Source organism: Pan troglodytes, chromosome 8 (genome assembly GCF_028858775.2).
Source record: "Pan troglodytes isolate AG18354 chromosome 8, NHGRI_mPanTro3-v2.0_pri, whole genome shotgun sequence".
Taxonomy (NCBI): Eukaryota; Metazoa; Chordata; class Mammalia; order Primates; family Hominidae; genus Pan; species Pan troglodytes.
In genome coordinates, this window is record NC_072406.2 from 37,240,800 (window position 1) to 37,252,886 (window position 12,087).

The 12,087-nt window shown below is 41.1% G+C and overlaps 1 protein-coding gene across 34 annotated transcripts in view; it reads left to right on the forward strand.

Annotated features, from left to right (window-relative positions):
• KIAA1217 overlaps positions 1-12,087 on the forward strand; it is an 854,498-nt gene that overhangs the window by 539,545 nt on the left and 302,866 nt on the right. For 2 of the 34 annotated variants that reach the window (XM_009458080.5, XM_063781493.1), the window contains exon 1: positions 531-5,211. The exons of 30 other annotated variants lie outside the window; for them this stretch is intronic. The gene's annotated coding sequence lies outside the window, so the exon portion shown is untranslated. Of the gene's footprint in view, positions 1-530; positions 5,212-12,087 lie in introns of those variants that run through there. 2 more of the 34 variants (XM_063781492.1, XM_054660831.2) reach the window with 2 other exon arrangements.

Consider the following 12,087-nt stretch of genomic DNA (forward strand, 5'->3'; position numbering starts at 1 on the left):
AATCCAAAATGAAATGTTCCCAAATCTGAAACTTTTTGAGCACCAACATAATGCTCAAAGGTCATGCTCATGGAAGCATTTCAGATTTTGGATTTTTGGATTAGGGATGCTCAACTGGTAGCTATGTACTGCAAATATTCTAAAATCCAAAAAAAAAAAAAATCTGAAACCTGAAACACCTCTGGTCCCAAGCATTTTGGATAACAGTTACTCAACCTGTAATGAGCATGTTTATTAGAAACTACATACATATCGGCCGGGTGCGGTGGCTCATGCCTGTAATCCCAACACTTTGGGAGGCTAAGGCAGGCGGATCACCTGAGGTCAGGAGTTCGAGACCAGCCTGGCCAATATGGTGAAACCCTGTCTCTACTAAAAATGCAAAAGTTAGCTGGGTGTGGTGACGCATGCATATAGTCCCAGCTACTCAGAGCTGAGGCAGAATTGCTTGAACCCAGGAGGCAGAGGTTGCAGTGAGCCAAGATCATGCCGCTGCACTCCAGCCTGGGTGACAGAGCAAGACTGTCTCAAAAAAAAAAAAAAAAGAAACTACATACAAAAAACTTGGCTTTGCTTTTTCAGCCTAATTCGTTAAGTCTGTTTTTAATGGGAAATTCCATCCACTAGCATTTAGTGTAACAACTGATGGACTTAATTATATTCCTCCATCTTAATTTGACAGCAAGTACTGTATGTCTATTCTTCTTCTCTCTTAAATGTGGCTCATGCTATTTAAATGCGAAACAATGGCTTGAGTTTAGGTCTTGACAAGCTGTATCTGAAATGACAGTGGTTGCTCCAAGTGAAAATGACTGTTAGACAATTGGAGATAAAATAGGACTGGACCCTATGCCAGAAAACAAGACTAGACAGATACATGTTGGAGGTATCAGCTGTATTAGTCACAGTTCTTCAGAATATCAGAACCAATAGCAGAATTCCTTTTTCTTTGGGGGACCTCAGTCTTTGCTTTTAAGGTCTTCAACTGATTAAATGAGGTCTACTCACATTATGGTGGGCCATCTGCCTTACTCAAAGTCTACCGATTTAAATGCTAATCACACCTAAAAAATACCTTTACAGCAACATCTACACTGGTGTTTGACCCAACAACTGGGCACCATAACCTGGCCAAGCTGAAACATGAAATTAACCATCCCCCTCTGCACCATAGCAACAGCTGACAGAATGTGAATGGATAATTTCTAAAAACAAGTAACAACTACAATCAAACACAGAGCCAAAGATCAAGGGTTTAGCATTAGAGAATTACCACAGTTGGGGTCCATGTTTCATTAAAGAATCCAAGCATTCTTATCTTTTGGTGATACTTGTAGTGTGGTCTTGACTTACGAAATGTATATGTGTTGTTTTCTACCTTTTTCATGTTTGACAGTTTTTCTTTAGACCAGAACTTCGGATTGCAGCTATTTCTTAAGAGTTGCTATTTCATTAGCCTTATCAACATCCTAGAGATCTGTTTGCCCTGGGGTTTTGAGGGCTAAGCCCTGAGTTGTAATGCATTAACTCTGTTCCGTGTAGTCCTTCTAGGACTAAATACAGCCTGCAGCTAAATACATACTGCTTCTCCAAGGCTGCTGCTGTGCTGATGTTTCTGTCTGAACTACCCCAGACTCCAGTACCGTCTGTTAACTCCGTATCTCGGAGGATCTGCAGAAGGTCCACGTTGACCCTTTGCAATCCAGTATGCACTTTCAGGCTCATCTACTAAATAAATCCTTTCAGCATGGCTTCATTTAGTTAGGCTCTTAGTATCCCAATTATGAGCAATTTTATTAAACTAGGAGTATCAGTGCCTGGTAGTTAAGTACAGGTGTTTTGGGTTTAAATCTCGGGTCAGCCTGAGTTCAAATCTCAGCTCCAACACTTAATAGCCATGTAAACTTACTGAAATTACCTAACCTCTCTAAAGCTGAATTTCTCCATTTGTAAAATGGGGATAATGATTGTTCTTACATCACACTATTGCTGTGAGGCTTAAATGAGATAAGGGTTGGTTATTTGAATGATAAAAAAATTGATATTTTGCTTGAAAGAAAGTATTCCTTTTCTACCTGACAACTTCTAATTCATATTTCTTTTCTCTTTTCTTTTCCATTCTTTTTCTTTTTCTTTTTTTCGACGGGGTTTTGCTCTTGTTGCCCAGGCCGGAGTGCAATGGGCAGTCTCGGCGGCTCACTGGAATCTCCGCCTCCCAGATTCAAGCAATTGTCCTGCCTCAGCCTCCCAAGTAGTTGGGAATAAAGGCATGTGCCACCACACTCAGCTAATTTTTTTGTATTTAGTAGGTTTCACCATGTTGGTCAGGCTGGTCTCAAACTCCTGGCCTCAGGTGATCCACCCTACTCAGCCTCCCAGAGTGCTTGGATTATAGGCATGAGCCACTGCACTAGGCTCATGTTTCTTAAGAAACAAAAATTCAGGCCATAAATAGTTAAGTCTAACCTCTTTCACCAGCTGTTTGTGTTCTTTTATCTTTGTGAGCTTTTTCAGTGAGGAGTTTTTTTTTTTGTTTTTTTTTTTTGAGGCATGTTCTTACTCAGTTGCCCAGGCTGGAATTCAGGGGTGCAAACATAGCTCACTGCAGCCTCAACCTTCTGGGCTCAGGTGTTCCTCTCACCTCAGCCTCCCAAGTAGCTGGGACTAGAGGCACATACCAGCACGCCGGGCTAATTTTTGCACTGTTTGTAGAGATGGGGTATTGCTATGTTGCCCAAGCTGGTCTCAAACTCCTGGGCTGAAAAGATCCTGCTACCTCAGCCTCCCAAAGTGCTAGGATTACAGGCATGAGCCACTGCTCCTGGCCCGTTTTCTACCTCTGCTATAAAACAGGTTTGTTGAAGCGAATTCAAGACAGAGAAGTCTTATTTGCTCTCCAAGTCAATCATAGGTACCCATGATGTTGCTAAATTTAGAAAAAATAGCTCATCTACATGCATTTATTGAGCTCTGATTTGATTAGTATGATGCTAAGGTTGCCATCAGGCAAATCACAATGTCATTAAGGCTTAGTGAGATGTTTTTCTCATTCAGGGATGGTAGGAAAAATCGTCACTGGACTGGCCACCTCTAATCAACTCTTGGCATTTCTGCCCAGCCTTCGTGTGTTGTCCTTATTGCTGGGATCCTTGTTGCCAAACACTTTCCCAGCTCTAAGTTGTTCAAGACCTCTCTGTCTTGATCATAATAATGTCAATGCTGGTTACAAATTTTTCTCTTGGGTTTACCTCTGCCTGTCCACTGAGGAAACGGTTAATGGAGCTGCTTTCCCATCTGAATTCTTTCTGGACTCTCTCCATTTGCCTTTACATTCTGACTCTTCTCGCTCTCTTTTCCAAGCCTGAATTCAATAAGCAAAAGCTGAGATACTGTAATTTCCTAAATAACCCAAAGGGAAGATCTGGCATAATTTATAACCACTCTGACTGCTGAATCAACTTGCACTTGCTCTTCTCTCTAATGGAACTTTGAAGAATAACTGTAATTGAATAGTGCCTCCACCCCATCTTCAGATTTGACCGAATCAAGCCTAGATCTGGTTATATCTGGTTTTTGTTTGTTTCATGTTGTGTTTGTGCCCCACTGGGTATAAAGCCCAAGTGTGGGCTTCATCTGGATGTATTTTCATCTCACAGAGACATTAATTGAATCTCTGACAATAGTCTTGCCTCCGAGGAGTGCTCCAACTCTGGCTGCGGTATTAAACCAGGGTAGTTCTTGGTTCCCTTCAAAGGTAACCTCCCATCTGTTGACCGTGAACTACGGCAATGCAACGCTTACAGAATCACTGGAGGAGAGGATCCAAAGCGTTTACAATTCCCTGCTATGCAAAGAGTCATTCTGAGTTTTTTTAACCTATGATTGCTCTCTGTAAATACCTGGGTGCACCCAGCAAGGTGTAGAGGTTAATGTTTGCTCTCTGACCTTTGAAGACAGATGCACTGAATATGTTGCAGTTTGCAATGGGATCCGTGGCAAGTTAACAGCAGACTGCTTGTTCAGCTACTGCTGTTTCCAAAACTCTGCAGTGTCACATCTTGCTCGCAGCTGCCTTAAAGTGCTTCTCAGCTTCATTCAGCTCCCTGCTGAGTCCCTCTGAAGAACTTTGTACTGTGGCATATGACAGCGACCTGATAACATTATGATAAACTCCTATGGGTTTGAACTCAGTCCTATTCAAATTTTCTGGTGCCTAGTGGTCAGCAGTCTTAGACCTGGGGAGTAAGAGGTGTGTCTGCAGTGAATTTAGAGGTGAGAAGAAAGAGGGCTGGACTCAGATATTGAGTATCTTAGAGCCTACGGACCATTTCCCAAAGCCTAGAATAGATTTCAGCGTAATTCTGGTAATTTACATAAACGAGGATAGACATGCAAAATATCTGGATATGTTAGGAAGGAGTTAAAAAGTTCTCCACACCTTTTCCTACCACCTCTGCAGCCATAGAAGCCAAGGGGAAATGCACACACACACACACATATACACACTGTGGCAGGGAACCTGTTTTGCAAGTTTTGCTGGTAAAAAGTTCTAGGAAGGGGGCTGGTGGAGAACAGAGTCGAAAAGAAGTATCAATTGAAGGTTTTTCAAGACCTGAGTTTTCAAGGTAACTTTATCCTGCAGAGAGAGACACGCATGGCCGCTGTAGGTTTTTCTTCCACCAATTAAGTGCATTGTTAGACAGGGAGGGGCAGATTAACGAACGCCTATAATTTTGATCATTGTTTTCTGCAAAACAGCTCAGGCTTTGAAAATGAAGCCATCGTTCCCGGCTAAGTTTCTGCCAACAGCACAAATTATACTGTGCAGAGATCCAAAGCCCCTAAAAAGGTTTCATTAATGAACAATTTCAGACGATTGTTTAAGTCTTTGCCTGACAGGTAATGTTGGCATGTCGGCAGGTGGGGTTAGGGTTTCCATGGAGATTTATGATGTCATGCTTGAAAGAGCATGTCAAGACAGCCGATTTAACAAGTAGCTACTCAAAAAGTCCTATAGGCTACAAGTAGGTTTTATGCAAATGACGAGAGTTTCACTGGGAAAAACTGCAAAAGAAAACAGCCCAGACATGGAGGGGGGTTTTACCTGACAGCTCCGAAGGAAGACCCTGGAGTCCATTCCAGACAAAAACTTCCAGAAGAATTAGATTTTCTGCTTTAACTGCCACCTCACCTGTGGAGCTCTGGGTACAGGTAAATATGCGGGGTTTTTTTCTTCCGAGTTTTTGCCAAAAATTATTTGGAAACATTTCGCTCTGTTTCTCGGCATTGTTCTCTTGGCAGGAAGAAGTGAATCAATAAGCCCAGCTTTCCCATAGCAATGTTCGTGCTAAAGGGCTGTTTTTAAGGGCTTTTTTTTTTTTAATTGAATGAACTGAGATTTTTGAATAGAGCTGAAAACAAGCGATGCATTGTGCGTTCTGCTGATTGTGCCCGGTGAATACTGCTGTAAAAGTGCCACAGATAAGGGTTAGATGGACAATCTGAAAATTGAGATGCTCCATGTATTTCTTATTTATTCCCAGATATGTGTGTGTGTGTGTGTGTGTGTGTGTGTATGTGTGTGTGTGTGTGTATTCTTTTACTCTTACGACAAACCTGAAATTGAGACTATGGGTAGTTTTGTATTTTCACATTGTAAAAATGCCAAAAATAAAATCCATGGAATGTTGCAGAAATAGTCTTTGAATCAGGTTTATGAACATTGCACTTTTTTAAAAGTACGTATCTGATGCTTTTCTCACCGAGGCATTTTTCCCAGACTAGAAAAAAACAGTCCTGATAGAGACATCCAGTTTTTGAGCTTTTAGGGAAGCAGGATTTCTAAATTCCAAGAAGATAGATAAAGACTTCTTGGAGGAAGGTGGGGTGTGGGTGATAAAGGTAGTTTTTAAAGCATGGTTTAAAAGAAAATACTGGTCACTTGGGAGTATGAGGGTTTTTTTTGTTTGCTTCGGCTGCCAGTGAGGATAAGTAAACAGTCTTGCCAGCCATTTGGATGTGATAGCAATCACTGGATGCAGCCGTGGATCTGTGAGTTAGCTGAAAGGGGTTAGTTCAGAGGCATCAGTTGCCCTGTGAGTAGTTAGTTCCACCAAGCTTAAAAAGAACACAAAGAAAGCCTATTGTTTCTTCCACACAGTGCATGGCAGTGTGTGAGGTTAAAGCGCAGAGTTTAGAATCATCGAAAGATACCTGTGAAATGGGAATTTGGACTTTTAAAACTAAAACTACTTAGGAATAAGTGGATAGGCTTTCAAAATGTTTTAAGAACTGCCTCATGTGTGAGAATGAGACCTCTTGAAATTTTGCAGTTAGATAATGTGGATTAATGCCAGAACTCACATTCATATTAAATTGTTACCACAGTTATTGCAAAACAGTGAGTGACAAAGAACTGTGCCTCCAACATCGGAAGGTCTGGGCGTTGAGTTCTGGCTTCACCACTTAGTGGCTGTATAACTAGAGGAAAGTAAATTCATGTCCTTAGGCCTCAGTCATCATGTCCATAAAATGGGATGCCAGTAGCTAGCTGTGTTGTGAGGATTAAATAACAAAACAGACGTAACACAGTTCTAAGCATTCATGTTCCAAATGTTAATGATTGTTTTTATTGACTGCTGAAATGGCATTGGATGTTTAGAAAGTGTTTTTATATTCTTTACTTCCTCTTATCATTACAAGTAACGACTAGCAGTCAAGTAAGGCTAGTAGTCTTTTTTTTAAAAAAAAAAAGACAGGGTCTCACTCTGTCACCTAGGCTGAAGTGCAGTGGCGCGATCTTGGCTCACTGCAACCTCTGCCTCCCAGCTAAAGCAATCCTCCCACCTCAGCCTCCTGACTACTGGCGCATGCCACTGTGCCAGGCTAATTTTTTGTATTTTTGGTAGAGATGGGGTTTCACCATGATGCCCAGGCTGGTCTCAAACTCCTGGGCTCAAGTGATCTACCCACCTTGGCCTCCCGAAATGCTGGGATTACAGGCTTTAGCCACTGCACCCGGCCTTGGCTAGCAGTCTATTTCCACTTTACAGATGCAGAAACTGTGGCTCAGAGAGTTACTGGGAAATACGACATAATAAACTATCCTATACTGCCTGCACTTTTTCTCATTTTAGGAGGCATAGAAAAAAAATGAATGTGTTATTGAAATAACTCCCAGCAGCAGCAATGGTTCTGTAAAGTAATTAAAATACAAAATGTTAAGTATGCCAAAGGAGCCAGGGTATTTATATTTTTATATTAATTATGCTTTTGCCACTTTTTTCTAGACAGGCTACAGAAGTGATATTAATTTACTTTTTACTGGTACCTACTGATAGGAGCTCCAGTACTGCACAGACTTAAAATTTTAAATTCTACCTGCCTGAAATTTTTCTTGGCCATACAAGTAGAGTCGGATTTTAATGTTACAGGTATTTTCGGAGTGAGAACCCAAGTCACCAAGGGGCTGTGGTTGCTACAGGGTGCAGAAGGAGCCTAGGAGTGGAATATACTGTCCTTTATTCCTTCTGTATTCTAGACGTTGGCACTTCCTCCCTTGCCTCTATCCCAGACAGAAACACAGCCCATAATTATATTCTACATCCATTGTATGTAAGAGACAAATATGTTTTTCATTGTGCTATTTTTAGCCACAGTGTTTCTAGCTGGGGAAAACACTCTCTTCATTCCAGGGTTTTCTTAACAATTTTTCCAGTTTTTCCATGTCAGACTATTCAGAATTATTCAGGTTCCACACTCCTGGGAGAAGGCTCTTAATGAAGTACTGAGTAGGCTCATCGAGGGGGATTCTAGAGGGATTTTGGCATCTGAGCTGCTGAGCCTGAACTCATTCTATGACAGATGATGTCTGTGGTCCCATGAATTAGGCTGCATTGAGGACTCTCATTCCCAGCACTGTTTGGGGGCACTGGGAAAAGGTTGAGTTACCTTATCCCAAGGGTAGATCTATAAGGAGAAAAGCAAATATTTATTTATTTAGTTTAAATTTCTGCTTTTATTTTTAGATATAGGAGGTACATGTAGGATTGTTGCATGGGTATACTGGATCCAGATAATGAGCATAGTACCCAATGGGTAGTTTTTTAACCCACATCCCACCTCCATCCCCACTCTAGTAGTCCCCAGTGTATTTTGTTCCCATGTTTACATCCATGTGTGCTCCATGTTTAGCCCCCACTTGTAAGTGAGAACATGTGGTATTGGGTTTTCTATTTCTGCATTAATTTGCTAGGAAAATGGTATTCAGCTCCATCCATGTTGCTGCCAAAGAAATGATTTCATTCTTTTTTATGGCTTTATAGAATTCCATGGTGTACATGTACCACATTTTCTTTATCCAGTCCACCATTGACGGACACCTAGGTTGATTCCATGTCTTTGTGGATAGCACGGTGATGAACATAGAAGTGCATGTGTCTTCTCGGTATAATGATCTATATTCCCTTGGGTATATACCCAATAATGGCATTACTGAGTCAAGTGGTAGTTCTGTTTTAAGCTCTTTGAGAAATCTCCACACTGCCTTCCACGGTGGCTGAACTAATTTCACTCCCACCAGCAATGTATAAGCACTCCCTTTCCTCCACAGCCTCACCAGCATGTTATTTTTTGACTTTTTAATAACAACCATTCTGACCGGTGTGAGATGGTATCTCATTGTGGTTTTGATTTGCATATCTCTGATGATTAGTGATGTGGAGCATTTTTTCATATGTTTGTTGGCTTCTTGTATGTCTTCTTTTCAGAAGTGTCTGTTTATGTCTTTTGTCCACTTTTTAATGGGGTTGTTTTTTGCTTGTTGATTTAAGTTCTTTACATATTCTGGACATTAGACCTTTGTTGGATGCATTCTTTGTGAATATTTTCTCCCATTCTGTAGGTTGTTTGCTCTGTTGATGGTTTCTTTTGGTGTACAGAAGCTCTTCAGTTTAATTAGGTCCCACTTGACAATTTTTTTATTGTTGCCATTGAAAGCAAATATTTATTTCATTCAAAGTTTTAGTTTCAAATATGAATCACAAAGCTGCAATTTTAGGGTAGAAAAGAGTTTTGAACTCAAACATGGTGCCAAAACTCCAAATAGGTTTTGAGTCACTGATGAAATGTTTCTTAAATTTTATTTTATTTTATTTTAGATTCAGGGGGTACATGTGCATGTTTGTTTCATGGGTATATTGCCTACTGGTGGGGATTGGGCTTCTAGTGTACCCATTATTCAAATAGTGAACATCATACCCCATAGGTAATTTTTCAACCCTCACCCCCTTCCCACCCTCCCTCCTTTTGCAGTCCCCAGGGTCCATTATTTCCATCTTTATGTTCATATATACCAATTGTTTAACTCCCGCTTAATAAGTGAGAATATGCAGTATTTGTTTTTTTTTGTTTCTGAGCTAGTTCACTTAGGATAATGGCCTCCAGCTCCAACCATGTTACTACAAAAGACGTGTTTCATTCTTTTTTATGGCTGTGTAGAATATTCACATATATACAGGAATATATATATATACATATCTATGAATGTGTAGAATATTCATATATATGAATACATATGAATGAATATATATGTGTGTTTGTGTGTATATATAGGACTATATATACACATCTATGAATGTATACAATATTCATATATATGAATATATATGAATGAATATATGAGTTTGTGTATGTATATATACATATAGATCCTGTTTTAGAAGTCCAGTGAAGCTTTTTATTACACTTAATTGTTGTAGTGTTCAGAGATTATCTTTGATCAATAAGTAGTGATCGCATTGAGCAGAGCACTTTACACCTAGTGGGTTTTAGCAAAGGCTTGTTAAATCAGACAGGCAGCGTGCAGTGACTGAAGAAGTCTACTGCCTGGATTCGGATCCTGCCTTCATTACTTGCTCGTAGCACAGGCTTTCTACTGAAGAGCATATGAAGTTTTGTTCATATTCCAAATAAAATAGAGCACCTGAATTTCCAATGCCTCTTGATAAAGGAATTAGTGGTCTTTAAGTATTACATTATTCTCTTTTAATGTCATTTTTGGAATTTTCACAGAAATGATTTCTTCAGAAAGAAAGGCACTGAAAATTTAACTGGAAGTTCCTCTCAGCTGGCTACCAGGGAGGTAGAGAGCAGAGAGTTCTCCTGGGTGGGATGGATTTCTAGAAGCTCTTTACAGCTGAGGCCCTTTTCATCGCTATTTATTAATTTGACTTGATCAGAAGCAATCCAGTCTTGAAGGTGTAGTTTCTAAAATCTCTTTATTTCAAAGAAAGTCACCCTGAAAAATGGTGTCATCCCAGATGACCTTGCTTTTTCTCTTCAGATGTCTGGCCACAGAAGGGATCAGCAGGTAGAATGGGAAGGCTGTTTTCATCCTTGGGCATTAATTGGGCTTCCCTCTTTTCTTTCTTTTTTTTTTTTTTTTTTTTTTTTTTTTTTGAGACATGTCTTACTCTGTCACCCAGGCGGGAGTGCAGTGGCGAGATGTCCCCTCATTGCAACCTCCGCCTCCTGGATTCAAGTGATTCTCCTGCCTCAGCCTCCCGAGTAGCTGGGATTATAGGCATGTGCTACCACGCCCCACTAATTTTTGTATTTTTAGTAGAGACAGGGTTTTGCCATGTTACCCAGGCTGATCTCGAACTCCTGGCCCCAAGTGATCCGCCTGCCTCATCCTCTCAAAGTGCTGGGATGACAGACATGAGCCAGTGCTTCCGGCCAGCTTATCCTAATGGCAGGAAGCTTTGATACTTTTACTTCCTGACCACAGACTTAGTAGGCAGCAGGAACAGTCTTCAACTCCCTGGTTGTATAATTACGAGAGCCAATGTGAAATATTATGCATTTGGAGAAACCCTTCTCTAGAGCTCTTATAGAAAAGGAATGTACAGCCAAGTTTATGGGAAGCATGAGGATGGTGAGTCCAAAGTCAAGGTAGGTGATAGCATTGGTGGCCCCTTGCAGCGCCGGGAGTCTATATGGCGGTCTAACTTCGCACCCCCTATTTGTCACTTCATAGCACTCTTCACTTTCACTCCGTTTCACTTGCTCATGATTAAGCAACAAACGTGGTAATGGTGTTTCCTACTCTGAGTTTCACGAGATTTAGTAAACGCACATGATCATGCTGGTCCCATCGAAGTGATGATAGGAGTCCTTGGAGCTGTGGTCTCTGCCCTGGCTAGTTGCACCTGCTCTGTGCTCTGCTCAGATCATACAAGATGGAGAGAGCAGAGACCCCATCAGAGAGAGGCTTCTGTTGGCTGCAGTGTGACACTGTAGACTTGCCAGAAAGGGCTCTCTTTGGACCTACTACTTGCCACTCAGAAGCAAATGGGCTGCAGCCTCATACGTTTTTGGAGTGAATAAGAGAACTAAGATTCTGACGGACGCTTGGTGATTTTCTCTCTTCAATATTACGAATGTTCATGAATGCCCCTCAGAAGGTCACAGGGATGTCAGATCTCATTTTCTCCCTTTCCCCTTCCCCTTCCCTTTCCTTTCTGAGACAAGGTCTCTCTTTATCACTCAGGCTGGAGTGTAGTGGTACAATCATGTCTCACTGCAGCCTCAACCTCCCGGGCTCAAGCAATCCTCCTGCCTCTGTCTCCCAAGTAGCTGGGACTGCAAGCATGTACCACCACGCCAACTAATTTTTTTTTTTTTTTTTTTTTTTTAGGTAGAGCCAGGGTCTCACTTTGTTACTTAGGCTGGTCTCAAACTCCCAGGCTCAAACAATCCTCCCACTTTAGTCTCCCCAAAAGTTTAGATCAAAGGTGTCAACCACTGCACCTGGCCAGGTCTCATTTTCATAGCAGTCACTGGTAGTAAGGTAAATGTGCTGCAGATAATCGTTTGGCCTGTGTTTTGGAGGGACCTTTTTGTTTTTTGATTGTCTCTTTGAATTTTGCACAAAGAAGGGTTGCACGGGCTCCGTTCATCTTTAACTTATTATTTGCATCCTTTTTTATGATAAGTTTTAAGACTACTGAAGAAAGCAGCTCCAGTAAAGAGCCTCACAAAGGCCAATTTTCAATTTCTCCCTTGTGGGCTGTGTATGTGTTTATG